The sequence below is a fragment of the Protopterus annectens genome, chromosome 12.part0 (assembly GCF_019279795.1).
Source record: "Protopterus annectens isolate FY-2018-M chromosome 12.part0, PAN1.0, whole genome shotgun sequence".
Lineage (NCBI taxonomy): Eukaryota > Metazoa > Chordata > Ceratodontiformes > Protopteridae > Protopterus > Protopterus annectens.
Genome location: NC_056746.1, coordinates 480,731,826 through 480,744,288, shown reverse-complemented (window position 1 = coordinate 480,744,288; position 12,463 = coordinate 480,731,826). Strand labels below are relative to the sequence as shown.

Below are 12,463 nucleotides of genomic sequence, written 5' to 3'. Positions count from 1 at the left end.
TCTGTCTGGGTCTCCCCCAGGCTACCAGACCCACATGAATGTCTTCTAGCCTGACTGCGTGTACCTGCACAAACACATGGTACTGCCTCAACCAAATTCTTCCCTATCAGGACATCTGCAGGGTGGTAGGTTGGTACCCTTGTTATCTCAAGGCAACCAACCTACTATTGGCATTTTGTCTTTCCCACTTACTGGCTCCCTCACCTTTTGTTCCCCACCTTGCCTCCATGGACACCTGTATGCCACATGGCCCCACTGGTTGCATTCAAAACATTTAACCCTAGCTCCTGGACATGTACCTGGACTAGTGGATTTCCCTGCTACTGGCAGATTCTGTTGGGGCAGTCTGTGCTGCCCACCATGGGTTCCTTTAGACCCATGAGCAGTACTGGGGGCCCCTTTCCTGTGCAGGGCTTCCCTGCTTGCCAGGTATAGATCTCCCTTCTTCCCCAACTTATCTGAAGTAGCACATTGTCTATAAGCTAACCAGATCCTCATGTCCTCAGGCAAAGTGCTAAGGGCTTGTTCCATCACCAAAGGTCTGCCAGCCCTTCAAAAGTGGTGACCTGACATCCACTCACCCACCTATGGAAATAACTGCTCAGTTCAGCAACATATTCACACACACTTTCATCTACCTTGCATCTATGCTCACAAACCTTTTTCCTGTACGTTTCAGGTGTTAGCCTAAACAATTCTACCATGTGATTTTTAACAGCAGTATAATCAAAACATGCAATGTCAGACATCTTTGACAAAACAGTTACAGCTTTACCATGGAGTACGGGAGTTAGGAACCGTACCCAGAGCCTTTGGTCAACACCATACTGTTTGCATACTCTCTCAAACATATGAATGAAACTATCAAAATTATCCCCATCTTTAAACTGCAGAAGAAATTTCCTGACCTTTTCTGCTTTTGTGGACCAGTTACTCCCTTCCCAATTGCCTCCATGACTCTGGCAAAGAGTCAGAATTTCCCTCTCATGCCTCCTCTGCCACTCCTTTTCCTCGGCTTCTCCAAAAGCCTGGCCTCCAACTCAAGTCTCTTTAGCTCCAGATGGATTTTTAAGTCCTCTGCAGAAAGGTTGAGCTGTCCATTCTCTGAGGGTATTATATTTCCACTGCCAGTCTGATTGTCCTCCTGGTTGCTGTTTTCTGATGTAGCTGTAACCAAGGCTGCAATTGGGTCTACCTTAGTCAGGTTTCCATGCACCAGTCCCCTAGCCTGGCATATCTCAGCCAGCTGGATCCTTGTCAGCTTTCCATACTCCTCTGCTGACCTGCTGCCTGCTCACCCTGACTGACTAAGCTAACAAAAGAAATAAAACAATTGTGATCTGAAATCTGAGTATTCACTGCATGGCTGATTTAGAGTACAAAACACCTTCAAAGCTCACTGTACGCAAGCTACAGGGATCCGCTCTACCCACACCACTACAAGCCAATTAGTATTTACCAACCAATCAATATGTGGTGTGGATATCCCTCCAATGCCAAACAATTAATATGTGACACTCGTGCCCTAGTGCAGCAATCAAGGAGCCTCAATCCTCACCACTAACACCAGAGAGGGGCGTCTCATATAGGAGGAAAGGATAAAAAATACACACAGTAAAGTGAAATTTCCCTTAAGAGTACACAGAGATCACAGTCAGTCTGGGGCTGGTCGCTCCCTTGCTCTCCAGGTCCCCAATAAGACTCCCCACTGGCACAGCTTTACGGTCCAGATCTCAGCTTAGTGGTCAAGCTAAAACCTCTAGCACCCTCTCTGTACAACCAGTGCTTTCGTGTCCCTGCCAAAGTAGCTGACACACACACACACACACACACACACACACACACACACACACACACACACACACACACACACACATATACACACACACACACATACATATACACACACACACACACACACACACACACACACACACACACACTTTGAGAAGAGTTTATACAACCACACAGACACTCCTGGGGATGGCTGGCACTGGTTCTCCAGCTGTGCCCCTTTCTCCCAGACTATACAGTAGTACCAGCTGCCACCACTCACTAATATTTATCAGCTACTCAAAGGCCCTTAAAAGGGTGTCCAATTATTACTGTGTGATATTATTATCCAATTGGTATTTCAGCTCCGGGCTAAAGCTATTGGGGTGGCTTTGTACAATACTACCAAAGGCATGCAAGTACTCTAGAGCTTAAATTATCTCTACAAAAACAGCCACAGTTGAAAGGGTTTAAAAATATTTAATAACAATTAGTCAAAACACAAGACAATACTTTTTACTACACAGTGCTAGTCAAGAGCACAAAGATCACAGAGAAATACTTAAAATAATTCAGTAGTACAGTTCTGACATCACAGAAAAACACAGTCTAATCTTTCTAGTGTCTAGCTATTCTTAAGAGAAAACACAACTCTAAGGTAAACTTACATTTAGAGCAAAGGCAGTGCTGAGTTGGATGGTCAAGACAAAAATGCTTCATGCTCTCTGATTCTTCTCTCTGTTTTTAAAATCACATTCCTGGTTCACATTACATCATTCTTAACACTTCCCTGGGTTCCCAGGCTAACAGAAACTACATTTACATTCACCTTTGGGCAGAAACCAGAGCAATAAAGGACATTTATGCATGCAAATTCTGGCCATTAACTCTAAAACAATAGCAAGAATTCCTTCACCTAGACAGGCCGGAGCCAACTTTAAATATCAAAGACCGTCATAAAATGCTTGACTTAGCTTCCTTACAGTAGAGTGCACTGTTGTTAAATTTTTGCAGTTCCACATGTAACAGTATTTTTTCCATTTAAGACAAAAGCCTGTGGCTTACATTAATATTTACAAATGACAGAATTATCTCCAAAATTCTATCTGGCTAGGCTGGCAGCCTTCACCTATCTTCACCCAATCTTCACACTTGTGCAAGTCAAAGGAGGATAGTGATGGTAACTCCTGGACATCTTGATTTACTTTACACCTCCCAGTCCTTCAGATTAGATCTGGTTTAAAAGTTAAAAATGTGCATACTGGTGGCATATGAATGAAAGTCTTTAAGTTGTGGTGAATTATATGGATTCTGCAGGATTTTAAAAAATTAACAGAAAGGTTACTGTCCAGATGCTTGTCTAATTTCTCCAGGCTGACCTTAAAGATGGATCTAAACAGTTGGATGTTTCTTCTTTGACCTCGGCCTTAAGCAGATGAAGAAATGTATCGATATTCTTCCCAAAGCCTGTAGCTTTTTGTTGTCCCAGCTTGACAGTGACTCTGAAGTGACATCAGAATGTTGCTTGTTGAAACTGCAAGAGGCCTGTTCTTAAACTGCATGATGTTGTTTGCTGTAATCAAAACTGTTGAGTTTTCTGCGATGAAACTCAGCTAAATTTCAAGCTCTGAATTGCAATCACACAGCAGAATGTGTAGCTGTGTCGATTTGTTACATTTATTTATATCTATTACTTCATATGTTTAACCAGTCTTGTCTGACTGTTTGGGGTTGTTTTATTTTTAAACTTAGAATGACCTGCTTTCTGGGTTTTCTTTTTCATGTTGTTTACTGATTTTGTCTTAAACTTGAAATAACAGCTTTTCTAGTATTTTTTCCTCAATTTTTTTGTTTTGGTTGGACCAATAGCTATATTGTTATTTCCTGCAATAATCAAAATTAAGAATAATACCACAAGATGTGTTTTGAACTTTACACAACTAAACTCATGCCAATCATGTAAAGGGCAAACTAGTAACACTAATAACTTTTACAGAATTCTTGTATGCTGCATATTAGTAACAGTTTTGTTTTCCAAACTGGCACAAAAATGCTAGGGCTACTACTCGTAAAACACTCGTATTTATTTTAAACGCCAAACATAACCAAACGTTTTTCGTCCTTACTCAATGCTCGGACTTCTTCAGAAATTAATTATAGCCATTTTAAAAAACTTCTATTATTTATAAGTTCATACAAAAAAAACGCCAAAAAACCTAATCAGCGAACACAGGATCATTTAAAGGTATATTAGCCTAAAAGCCTGTTAGTTTACTAATGTATTCTAAAACTTCAGTCAAGTCATTATATTACAATAAAATCAACCAATGTTTATAAATTAAATGAACATGAAGGTGAACTGATACATTGCTAATAAATATGCAATACATACAATTCCTGATAATAAAATTTATCCTATCACTTATTATGATTTTTTAAATCTGTGTAAATGCTATGTATTCTCATCACCTATATGTTTTTATAAAAAACATCTATTTGTTAAATAAAACAGATGCTACAACCCTTTTAACATTTATGTTCTACACTCAATCATCTCTCCAAACTTTTTAATTTGAGCAAACGCATAAGTGAACATTTTTCATTTAAGCCTGGGCTTACAAAAGCATTTAATTTTAATTGCCATAATAATTCTACCTTTTCAAGTAGTAAACTGTAAGGACCTCCTCTTGTATCTTTTTTCACTTGTACAAGTACCCTGAACTGAATTTTATGTTCAGGGAAACTCTTTACATGTCTGGCAAGTGCATTATCTTCCTTGTTTAACCTAATGTCCCTTTGATGTTCGTACACTCTTTCTTTGATCTTTCTCTCTGTCTTTCCCACATAAAAAGCAGGACAGCTGCAACAAGTTGCCACATACACTACCCCTTTTGTGTTACAATCAAACTTCTTCCTGGAATTTATTCTATATCCATTTATTGTTGTTTTTGCTCCTGACGCCACCAAGTGGCAATAGGAACAACAACCACATTGTATCATACCCGCTCTCGTTCTAAAAGGGTATTTATTCCCACATTTATACATCCAATCTTTAAAGTTCGGACCCCTTTTCCATGTAACCTTCAATGAGGCTCCTAATCTACCTCCTATTAAACCATCATCACATATTAAAAACCAATTTTTCTCTAGAATGTTCTTAATATGTCCATGATCTAAAGGAAATCTTAGTATACAACTCAAATTAAAATTAGTTAAAATTTTCTCATTATTTTGGCTGTATACACAATTCATATCTGTGATTATCAACTTTCCTTCTGTCGATTGTAGATTATCCTGTTTTTTAAAATCGGTTTATATATACCGGTATGTCTTTTCGATGTTACTTCATCTATTAATTATCTATAAATGAAGCAGGGTATGCTCTATTTATGAACATTAGTCTTAACTTATTGCATTCTTCCCTAAATGCTACATCCGATGTAATCATCCGTGCCGCTCGGACCAACTGGCCCTTGACCACTGATTTTTTCTGATACATCGGATGTGCACTTGACAAATGTAAAAACTTGTTTGAATATGTGGGTTTCCTGTAGATGTTAGCTTCATAATAATGTGAAGTTTTGTTCTTAATCAAATTTATGTCCAAAAAGGAAATTGAACTATTACTAAATGTGTGTGTAAAATATAAAAATTCAGTTGAATCATTCAATATTGTCAATACATTTCCAGCTGTCTCTTCATCCCCATCAAATATGATGAAGATATCATCAATACATCTAGCATAAAACTTGACTTGAGCCATATACATACTGTTCTTAAATAATATATTGTTTTCCCAGTATGATAATACCATATTCGTGAAACTAGCCCCACATGGGGAGCCCATGGCTACACCTTCCTTCTAAACATAAATCTGACGTTCAAACATTATGAAATTATATGTTAACACCACACCAAGAAGTTCCTGGACCAAACTGATCTCTTCTGTTGGTGCTCCCTTTTGCCTCATTCTAATAGATACCCATTCAACTCCTATGTTATGTGGGATACAGGTATATAACTCTTTGATTTTTGGTTGGGAGGGTGGCCTAATGGTTAAGGTGTTTGCCTTGTAAACACAAGGTGCAGGGTTTGAGTCTCACAAGGGGCAATTGGCTAGGCTTAAAATGGCTCACAAGGGCAGTTAGCTTAGTACTAATCTATGAACCTATGAACCTATGATATCAACTGTCATAAAATTGTTAGTCTGACAGTAAGGAAACTCATAAATTTTTTCTAAGAACATCCAAGAGTCCTTAATGATCCATTCTTCTGTACTCACATATTTTTTCAATATGTTGTCCAGAAATTTTGCACATGCGTAGGTGGCTGAATCTCTCCCATCTACTATAGGATGGAGGGGGGGATTGTTAATACACTTATGTAAATTTGGTACACCAAACATATAAGGAACTTTTGGTGTTTGCATTACTAAATAATTGTACGTATGCACATCTATTCTCACTTCGATAAATAATTCATTAAAAAAACTTTTTATAAAATGTATAGATTTACTATACTCATTCATCAAAGAAGGTGCATATGTTTCACTGGTAAGTATGTCTAATATTTTGTCCTTATAGAATGGTGTGTCCATAATGACCAATCCCCCTCCCTTATCAGGGTTCATTACTCTAACATCAGCTGTCATCAATAGCTCTAATTCTTCTTTTTCATCTGACTTCAGGTTAAATTCATAATTAAAATTTGATTTTTCCAACCTTCTTAGATCCACCTCACATATTCTTTCGAACATGTTTAAAGTATTATGTAATGGTGGATTAAAACAACTTGATATTCCCAATGAATGTTCACATGTTTGTTGCTCAAAAAAACATTAATTTCAAATTTAATTTCCTAACAAATAATTTTATATCACATAACGTTTCTGATAAATTCATTCTGGTAGATGGAACAAAAGTAGAGCCTCTAGCTAAAATGTCCACCAAATGTTCAGTCACCTGAAATGATGAAAAATTGTATACTAAAAAATCTTTGTTGGTGTTATAAACCTTTACACATGGTGGAAATTGGGGGCTCAAAGTCACTATCTCCTGTTCTTGTTGTTCTTCCTCCATTTCCCGTTCCTCTTCTGATTCCGTCTCTGAAAACCCTGTCTAGAATAAGAAGCACTATTTTGTTGGTTTTCTCTACAATTGTCATTATAATTATTATTGTTCTTGTTGTTGTTACGGGCCTTAATTATTTCGCTTTTCCTTACTTCTCCATTGTTATCTTGCAAATCAGCACTAGTACTCGGCTCTTCATTCTCATTTGATGAAATGTTTCCCTCATAAATCTCCTCATTGGCCATGTTCTCCTCTGTTGTAATATTTATCCCACTCAACCCCAAATCTAATGGGAATTGAGCTTTTGGTGGTGCAGGGTATGCAGTATTTGAGGCATATTGTTTTTGATCTCTTTGTAACTTTTTCAACTTGTAATGTCTGATTTTATCTATATGCTGCTCTATGCTGTGAAAGCAGTGAATATATTCATATTTATACCTCAAAAAGTCTGTATGTTGCTTTATTTGACAATCTAACTGGGAAATATGTTGTTCCAAATTTTTATTGATCAATCATTATTTGTAACATATCCAAACCTTGTTGATTAAAATGTTTAATCAACTCTTGATGAACGACTGAACCCGATATCAAACCAGAAGGGTAACGCCAAGTTCTTAAACCTTTGGGAACTATTCCCAATTTTATACATTCATGAAAATACTCTATCTCTAAGCTCAATTTTTTTGTATTTTAACATAAAATGATCTAATGAATTTAAGAGGTTAGGTAGTGGCTGTTGTCTATCAGCCCTGTCCTCATCTCCAATTTGAGATCGTTGATTTAACACATGCAAATTCACCGTAGTTGTTAACCATTCTCTCATAACAGGCACGTGTGTATTATTACCCAATCCTTGCTGGTTCAATTTGTTCGATACAAGTACATTAGTATACGTAGACAAATGACCCTTATTATTGTCCATTATTACATTATCTTCTAAGGGTTGTGTTTGGCCCGACTTAGAGCCTGTATGCTTTGTGTTTGTATTTTGTACAGTACCTGTCGATTGTATTAGATGCTCCACTCTTCCGTTCACATCATTCAATAGGCTGTTTTGCACTGGTATAGCTCCCATGCCCATGAAATAAACAAAATTAACTGGTCAGTCCAACTATGTAACACAACACAGCCCCAAAGAAGCTGAAACAGTCCCAGTTAGGATAATCACGCACTGGCATACAAAAACATTGAACGTTGAATTTCTTCTTTAATACCAACTGTTAAAACCATACAAATTCACAAACAGGTTGAGCACTTTCATCTACACCCGTAGATTTCTTCAGAACCATTAGTGAAAACTTAACTTCATAATTTATACTCTCCTTTATCCAATAAAAATGTCACATTAATTACGTAATTAAAAAACACTTAATGACTAGTCTTAAAACAAATGCTTAAAGTGCACAGTGCTGAATTCCCTCAAAAATTACTATTATAATTCTATCCACTTATAAGTTGATTCATAGACATATGTATAATAATATCAACTTAAACAATAGTGTTTTTTCATGTTTGAATATTATATATTTGATTTGAAGAAAATAATACAGTAATAACTATTAAAAACTATTAAAAAACTGTTAAAAAACTTCAAGGCAAATGCATACTTTCACATCTCCTTTGCCTTTCATATTGACACAAGGACCAAATTAAATACTAATACCCAGGACAATTATTTATTATTTGTCCAACATAGGTTTTATAGATATGGTGTCATTGAGCCCTGGACTTTCTGATGCGTTCAATTTAATTTGCCAACGTGTCTCCTTTTCCATTAATTTTTTCTTAATATTCCCTCCCCTAGGGTTCAGTTGAATATGTTCCAGTATACCAAATTCAAAGGACTTGCATTCTTTATGAGCTTCACAATGCCTCCATAAGGCATTGTTTCCATCATGTTTTCTCATCTTATAACAATGCTCATAAATTCTATTTCTCAAGCATCGGGTAGTCATTCCTACATAATAACTGGGGCATGTTTGACACTTCGCTAGATATATAACATTCTTAGTTCTACAATTCCCCTTACAAAAGGTAATAGTGGTCTTGTGTATATTACCCAAAGTCATACTTGTCACCCCTGTTATAAATCTACACTGATTACATCTACCACATTTAGTTGTGCCATACTCACTTTTTTTCATGCCCATCATTTTGTTTAATCTAGATTTTAAATTAAACCCATTCCTATATACAAATGTTGGTCTACTGCCCACTATATTGTATATATTGTCATCAGTTTTTAATATATTCCAGTTCCTTTCAATTACATCCTTAACTTTACCAACCTGTGGGGCACATTGTATGACACATGCTCTTCTGAATTCTTGAGTAACCGTGCCTAAAATGTTGCTACTAACCAACTTGCTTCCCAGGATGGGCTTATATTTTTTTCCCCATTCCTGAGTCACATAGTTCACCACATCCGCTATCATCCCCACAGGGTATCCCCTTTCCTTAAACATTATGGCTATCTTGTTCAACTCTTCAACCATATCTTGATAGCTAGATGTCATTCTTGCTGCTCGTATACATTGTCCCTTGATAATACTTTTTTTCTGGTGCTCTGGGTGACAACTATTGAACTCAATATAGTCATTACTAAATGTGGCTTTTCTAAATAAATTAGATTTGAAGTTACTTCCCTCTGTTGTAACCTTCGTATCCAAATAAGATATGCTTTTTTTGTCCATAGAAAAAGTAAATCTTAGAAATTCATTCCTAGTGTTTAAATATTCAATGAATGTCCGAATAGAATCTACTATTCAGACATTCATTGAATATTTAAACACTAGGAATGAATTTCTAAGATTTACTTTTTCTATGGACAAAAAAAGCATATCTTATTTGGATACGAAGGTTACAATAGAGGGAAGTAACTTCCTAGATAAGGCTTGATGGAGGCATTGTGAAGCTCATAAAGAATGCAAGTCCTTTGAATTTGGTATACTGGAACATATTCAACTGAACCCTAGGGGAGGGAATATTAAGAAAAAATTAATGGAAAAGGAGACATGTTGGCAAATTAAATTGAACGCATCAGAAAGTCCAGGGCTCAATGACACCATATCTATAAAACCTATGTTGGACAAATAATAAATAATTGTCCTGGGTATTAGTATTTAATTTGGTCCTTGTGTCAATATGAAAGGCAAAGGAGATGTGAAAGTATGCATTTGCCTTGAAGTTTTTTAACAGTTTTTTAATAGTTTTTAACAGTTATTACTGTATTATTTTGTTGCAATCAAATATATAATATTCAAACATGAAAAAACACTATTGTTTAAGTTGATATTATTACACATATGTCTATGAATCAACTTATAAGTGGATAGAATTATAATAGTAATTTTTGAGGGAATTCAGCACTGTGCACTTTAAGCATTTGTTTTAAGACTAGTCATTAAGTGTTTTTTAATTATGTAATTAATGTGACGTTTTTATTGGATAAAGGAGAGTATAAATTATGAAGTTAAGCTTTCACTAATGGTTCTGAAGAAATCTACGGGTGTAGATGAAAGCGCTCAACCTGTTTGTGAATTTGTATGGTTTTAACAGTTGGTATTAAAGAAGAAATTCAATGTTCAACGTTTTTGTGTGCCAGTGCGTGATTATCCTAACTGGGACTGTCCCATGCCCATGGATTGAGCTACTTGATCAGGTGCAAAAGCGACCCTTCGGTCCTGTTCACTCCGCTGATGATTAGTAGGTAAATGCCCCGAACCTGGAGTACTATCCACCCGTGCAGTAAGATGCTCCTGTTGACGTTGCTGACTAGCAGAAATTACTTCAAGTTTCTTGTTCATAACATCCACTTTTTGCGACAATAAGTCAATGAGCATAGTTAATCTGCTCATGGAATTCGAATCACTTATTGAATCCTTCAGAATAACTGGTGTGTTATCAAACGAGTTGTTAGCCATAGCCGTTAACCATGAAACCAACTCTAAAATTTACTTTCCAAACTGGCACAAAAAATGCTAGGGCTACTACTCGTAAAACACTCGTATTTATTTTAAACGCCAAATATAACCAAACGTTTTTTGTCCTTACTCAATGCTCGGACTTCTTCAGAAATTAATTACAGCCATTTTAAAAAACTTCTATTATTTATAAGTTCATACAAAAAACCCCCCAAAAAACTAATCAGCGAACACAGGATCACTTAAAGGTATATTAGCCTAAAAGCCTGTTAATTTACTAATGTATTCTAAAACTTCAGTCAAGTCATTATATTACAATAAAATCAACCAATGTTTATAAATTAAATGAATATGAAGGTGAATTGATACATTGCTAATAAATATGCAATACATAAAATTCCTGATAATAAAATTTATCCTATCATTTATTATGATTTTTTAAATCTGTGTAAATACTATGTATTCTCATCACCTATATGTTTTTATAAAAAACATCTATCTGTTAAATAAAACAGATGCTACAACCCTTTTAACATTTATGTTCTACACTCAATCATCTCTCCAAACTTTTTAATTTGAGCAAACACATAAGTGAACATTTTTCATTTAAGCCTGGGCTTACAAAAGCATTTAATTTTAATTGCCATAATAATTCTACCTTTTCAAGTAGTAAACAGTTTTGTTTCTCACTCCTTCAGCCTTTAGTATTGTTGCAGTTAATAACCAGTACAAGGCACTATTCAGCATTGACAAATTCTCATCTTATAAAATGGATGTGGTACAGCTATTTTTTTCACTCAGTGATACATGTAATAAAATAAGTAGATAAAATAGCATTAATAGCTTAGTTAATTTTTCACTAAAGCAATCTTGGAACATTAGCAAAGTTTAATATTTTTATATACATTTCTGAAAGTTTTTCAGAGATGAAAGGAGACTGTTCATTTAAGCTAGGTTGGAAACACTATAATATTTTTCTAGAAGATCCTACAAAATTGTAGTTGAAAGCTTCTTAAATTTCAGACAAGCCTGTGTGAAACTTTTGTTAATAATAACTGATGTATGGAAATATTATGTGTCTTCAAAGCTTATTTTAAAGAGCTAAACAGAACCCCCTCTTTCATACTTGTTTGATCTGGATAACTTTAGTTACAGCTTGTTAATATTTTCTTTAATTTGTTTTTACTGTTTATAGGTGTATGCTAGGCTAGCAACCAATGGAGCCTTTATAAGCCTAGCTGTGCAACCCAAATGTATCCCATGAGTTATTGCGTCTTAGAGGTTAGGGTGAAATTAAATGGCTGCCTCTGTTTATCAGAGACATACATGACAGAAGCATTATGTAAGGGCTGTGCTTCACATGGACTGAAAGCCTATTCCAGAGAATGGGAATTCTCTGAGATACATACCTCCAACATGTCCTACTTAAGTTACAAGCAAAGTTTAAATTCTTAGATCTAGTAGTTCTGGTGCTGTTTGTTTTGCAGATATGCAAAAGGTCCATCACACAGGATCCAAAGATGCCTTATGTGCCAGGCATAAATCGCCTCTCAGCATTCTGTAGGAAACAGATTGCAGTGATAGGGCTTTGAGGTGATCTGCATAGGACATTGTGTTTATGCCCTTCATTCTTTTTGTGAGGAACCTCTGTGGACATTCCAGTTGTTGCATGTGACTGATCAGGTACATAGTGATTGG

General features: G+C 35.9%; 1 protein-coding gene across 1 annotated transcript in view; it reads left to right on the top strand.

Moving 5' to 3' along the window:
* Nucleotides 1–12,463, top strand: part of SLC5A10 (solute carrier family 5 member 10) — a 1,811,293-nt gene that overhangs the window by 822,156 nt on the left and 976,674 nt on the right. The window lies entirely within an intron of this gene.